Below are 5984 nucleotides of genomic sequence, written 5' to 3' on the forward strand. Positions count from 1 at the left end.
TATATATATATATATATATATATATATATATATATATATATATATATATATATATATGTTTGTGTACACACACACATACATACATACACACACACATATATATATGTATATATATATCTACATATACAAAGCAAACTGGAAGTTGATTGCGAAAGAGATCCTTGAACAGCATATCACTAAATGTCTCTCCACACCAGATATTGACATGAAACGCAAACATTTCATGACCATAATGCAAGCCATATGTAACAGATCTGTCCCAGAGCACAAGGCCAACATACACAAGAACAAGATCCCTAGGGAAAGGAAAATTCTTATGAGATGACGGACAAAGATTGTGAATTATCTGAACAAATACCTCAAAAGTAGTGAAAAGTCCTACCTGCAAAGAGCACTGTTGGAGATTGAGAAAAGTCTGCATCAGTCTCACATAAAAGAGGGAGCAGGTAAGGAAACCAGGGTTATAGAAAATATCAATTCGAACCCTAAAGCTTTCTTTAACTTTGCCAAAGAAACAGCCTCAGTACACCACAAGATAAGGCCTTTCCTCCTAAAAGATGGCTCCCTCAAAGGAAACCCAGTGAGGGTAAGTGAAATACTGAAAGAATAGTTCCTAAGTGTGCTCACTACTCCTCTAGGGCAGAGGCAAGTGAAGAAACCAGCAGCCTTTTTTGCCACTTTACCTGTAACCAAAGAGGTGAAAATTGATTACATCAGCATTAAAGAAGATGTAACACAGGCCATAGATGAGGTTGGCACAAACTCAGCTGCTGGCCCCAATGGATTCCTAGCAATTCTTCTCAAATTGTGTGCAAATGAGCCCTTGCAAAATCACTGCAGCTTCCTTTTTCAGATCTTTCTTGCAAATGGTAAGCTCCCAAACATACTGAAGGAAGGGATAATATGCCCTATCCACAAAGGAGGAAGTAGAGCAGGTGCTAAAAATTGTAGGCCCATCTCTCTGACCTCACACATCAGCAAAGTCACGGAACAAATAGTTCGCAAGAAACTAATCATGTTCCTTGAAGAAAATAACTTGTTGACCGACACCCAGCATGGCTTTCAACCCGGTAGAAGTTGTCTGATACAGTTCTTACAACATTACAACTGAGTGTTAAAACAGCTGCTGAATGACTCAACTTTGCAAATGATATAATATGTATGTGACATATCATATCATGTTACCATATGTCACAAACTGCATGATCTCAGCTTAGTAGGAAAACTTGGAGAGTGGCTACATAACTTTCTAAAAGATGGATGTCGGATAAGGAAACACAAATAGTAAGTGGTGTTCCACAGGGCACTGTGTTAGGGCCACTGCTGTTTATTGTGGTCCTCTCAAACATGCCCTCCGCTCTGCCTGCACTCTTAACATGCCTGTGCTCTAAACCACTATGCCATATGCCTGTGGGCAATTATGGAGTGAATTTTAGGGCTTATAAATCTAACATTTTCCTGTCCTTCTTTAATACTGGTTCCTATATTCTACTCATATCTACACTAGGTCTGCTTAGCAGGTTATTATATCCTAGCATATGTGCTGCTTTTTTTAGTTAAAATAATAGACAGAGAACATCACTGGAAAATACAAAAACTAAAAGAGGCAGCACATATGCTAGGACATAATAATCTCCAAAGCATATGGGAACTGATATTAAGGAAGGATAGAAAAATATTGGATTTATAAGCTCTAAAATTCACTCCATAATTGCCCATGGTCATATGGTGTAGTGGTTAAATGCGTGGGCTACTAACCCCAAGATTTTGAGTTCGACCTGAATAATAATAATAATAATAATAATAGCAACAACATTGGAAAAATACCTTAGGAATGAGAACCCAGTTTCAAAATTCCCCCAGGACGCCTGATGAAGGCTGGAGGGTATATCAGACGAAACATTTTGTTAACAACAAACGAGGTATATGTGTGGAGACAAGCCAAAAGAAGCATTTGACCCTGACTGCCTTCTTCCAACTGTTAAACATGGAGAAGGATCTGTGATGATTGGGGGTGGGGGGCTGTATCTTGGAAATTTGTCAGCCCAATGCTTTTCCATCATGGCAGAAATAATAGTCAAGACTATTTAAGCATCTTATCTGATCAAATTTATCCTATGGTTGCGGAACTGTTTCTGGAGGGAAACATAATCTCTCAGGATGATAATGTACCAATTTACACAGCTAAGTTGTTACTGAATGGCACAAGGAACGTTCTAGTGAAGTTGAAAATTTTATCTGGCCACCACAGTCCCTAGATCTCAATATTATTGAACATTATGGTACATTTTAGAAAAACAAGTACAGAGTCAAATATCCTCCACCATCATCACTACAAGAACTGGAGACTGTTTTAACTGAAGAATGGACAAAAATACCCTTGGAAACAATTCAAACTTTGTACGAGTCCATACCTTATAGAATTCAAGCTGCAATTACTGCCATAGGCTGTCCTACCCTATATTAAAATAAATTTGTTTGAAATCTTAAGATGTTTCCATTATTTTGTCTAACCCCTCTCTCTATATGTGTTTATATATATATATATATATATATATATATATATATATATATATATATATATATATATTTATGTATATGTATTTATATCATTATCATTTAACGTCTGCTGTCCATGCTGGCATGGGTTGGACAGTTAGACTGAGCTGCCATGCTGGAATGGTGCACCAGGATCCAATCTGATTAGGCACAGTTTTCTATAGCTGGATGCCCTTCCTAACTCCAACCACTCTCTTCCCTCTTTTCTCTTTTCAAAAAATGTCTCTCCCAGCGTTCACTATTCTCGTTTCGTTCCAGTCTAACGACCCTCCATGTCTGTTTACGTTTGGTTTCCTAGTATGTCTCCACTGTTATTTTTTTGTTCCCAACTTTGACCCTCCATAAATCCTAAATTTTATTTTAGAATTTATAGGAGCTACTGTCTTTCAAAACTCGTATTGTCATTTGAATGCTCGAAATGAGGAGTAGATAGACAGCTGACAATTGATGAAGGGTCCTTTTTCTCTGTTAACTTGTCCTGTTTTCCATTTTTTTCTTGTTCTCTTACTCTTTACTCTTTTACTTGTTTCAGTCATTTGACAGCGGCCATGCTGGGGCACTGCCTTTAGTTGAGCAAATCGCCCCCAGGACTTATTCTTTGTAAGCCTAGTACTTATTCTATCGGTCTCTTTTTGCTGAACCGCTAAGTTACGGGGACGTAAAGATACCAGCATCGGTTGTCAAGCGAAGTTGGGGGGACAAACACAGAGACACAAGCACATATACACACACACATACATATATATATATACATATATACGACGAGTTTCTTTCAGTTTCCGTCTACCAAATCCACTCACAAGGCTTTGGTCAGTCCGAGGCTATAGTAGAAGACACTTGCCCAAGGTGCCACGCAGTGGGACTGAACTCAGAACCATGTGGTTGGTAAGCAAGCTACTTACTACACAGCCACTCCTGCGCCTATGTTGTTTACATATTTCACTAGTTTTTCCCTAGCCCTGTAATCACTGTCCACATCTTGTATTTATCTCTGGTGTGTATGTCATTTGTACTATTGGTGACGTCCTGCACCCATACATGCATGTATATTCTATTAGCAGTTTCAATCAGAAGCTGTGACTAACATGTAGCACACCCATTACTGATAATGCTTGTTTATTTGAGACTTACATCCTGGTCCTGAAGGAGTGAGTTGGATAGAACTACTCTTCTTTGCATTTCCTGCCATGATATGTGTTCTATTTGTATATAAGATAAAAATGTCTCTAGTTATTCTCTGATCACAGATACATCTATGCTTCATAGTTGTTTGAGGCCTATTGGCAACGTATTGAGAATATATAGACATTTTTACTATATACATACATAGTAAATAAGTCTATATATACTGAGTATTCGAAATGTGTCCTAACATAATCCTTATTGTTCTTTGTACACCCTGTATATATGCAAATGTATATAAACATATGTATACATATACATAGGTATATATACATATGTGTATGTATACATATGTATATATATATATATGTATATATACGTATATGTATATATGTATAGATACATATATGCATATCTACACATATATATTTGACGAGCCCCACTGTTACCATTTCGAGCGTGGCCGTTGATCGTTACCAACGTTGCCTCCCTGGCACGTGGAAAGACATTCAAGCGAGATCGTTGCCACTGTCGATGGACTGGCTCCTGTGCAGGTGGGACGTAAAGCACACCATTTTGAGCGTGGCCGTTGCCAGTTCCACCTGACTGGCCCTCGTGCCAGTGGCACATAAAACACCCACTACACTCTCGAAGTGGTTGGTGTTAGGAAGGGCATCCAGCTGTAGAAACTCTGCTGGATCAGATTGGAGCCTGGTGTCGCCTCCTGGTCCACCAGTCCTCAATCAAATCGTCTAACCCATGCTAGCATGGAAAGAGGATGTTAAACGATGATAATGATGATGATATGTATATATACATATATATCAATCCCAGGCCTTTTTTTTTTGTTTTTCAAGCCTAATACTTATTCTATCTGCCTCTTTTCACTAAGTTACAGGAATGTAAATACACCAGCACCAGATGTCAAGCTGTGGTGGGGGACAAACAAAGACACACACACACACACACACACACATGATGAGCTTCTTTCAGTTTTCATCTACCAAATCTACTCACAAGGCTTCAGTTGGCCAGAGGCTAGAATAGACACTTGCTCAAGGTGCCATGCAATGGGACTGAACCCAGAATTTTGTGATTGGGAAATGAAGCTTTCATTTTACGATACACAGCTTATCACACACAAAATGATTAACTTCCAAATCCTGCTTTCTGATTGGGTAAAAATGATCAAACTTTAAACTTCTGTAATATTTTACTAAAATTTTTCTAGAATAAATGAATCATAAAATCGAATTCTATGTGAAAACTACATCAATATACCAAATTTGAGAACTTTTACTTCATTTTAAAATTTCAGAATCTGTGTCAACAACAGAGAAGATCTCTGTTCGTCTATCTCTTTCACTTTTGCTTTTCTTGTTGCCAGTATATTTTTATTAATTATTTACATTATTTACATTTGATGGATATTTGTCCTCATCTTGTTTGTTGTTAACACGTTTCAGCTGATATACCCTCTAGCCTTCATCAGGTGTCTTGGGAAAATTTTGAACCTGGGTTCTCATTCCTGAGGTATTTTTCGATATCATCATCATCATCATTATTATTATTAAGTTAAAGAAGCGATTTTAAATTCTCAATCGCAGAATAATGCTAATAATATAGCCTGAACAGGATAAACTATCCCTATTTTGCAGAGAAAAGTGTAGGTGGCTAGCTGTGGACAGCTAGCCACCTACACTTTTCTCTGCAAAATAGGGGTAGTTTATCCTGTTCAGGCTATATTATTAGTATTATTCTGCAATTGAGAATTTAAAATCACTTCTTTAACTTTCTAAAAGATATCTCAACGCTTCTAAAAGCAAACTTCGTTTGTTTATTTACGTTTGTCGTAATTTGAATTTATTATTATTATTATTATTATTATTAAGGTCACTGCCTGGAATTGAATCAGATTGTTGGGGTTAGTAGCCTGTGCTCTTAACCACTATGCCATATATCTGTGAGCATAGAGGTTAAGGGCGTGGGCTACTAACCCCAAAATTCTAAGTTCGATCCCAGGCAATGACCTGAATAATAATAATAATAATAATAATAATAATAATAATAACAGCAACAACTTTGAAAAATACCTTAGGAATGAGAACCCAGGTTAGAAATTTCCCCAAGACACCTGAGGAAAGCTGGAAGGTGTATCAGCCGAAACGTTGTGTTAACAACAAACAAGATGAGGACAAATATCCGTCAAATGTAAATGTACATAATTCCTCATCTCTTAAATATAGAACTGTATTTCTATTAATATCTAGCAGTTTGATAAGTGCCAATGCATGAGATTCTCA

Source organism: Octopus bimaculoides, chromosome 14, assembly GCF_001194135.2.
Source record: "Octopus bimaculoides isolate UCB-OBI-ISO-001 chromosome 14, ASM119413v2, whole genome shotgun sequence".
NCBI lineage: Eukaryota > Metazoa > Mollusca > Cephalopoda > Octopoda > Octopodidae > Octopus > Octopus bimaculoides.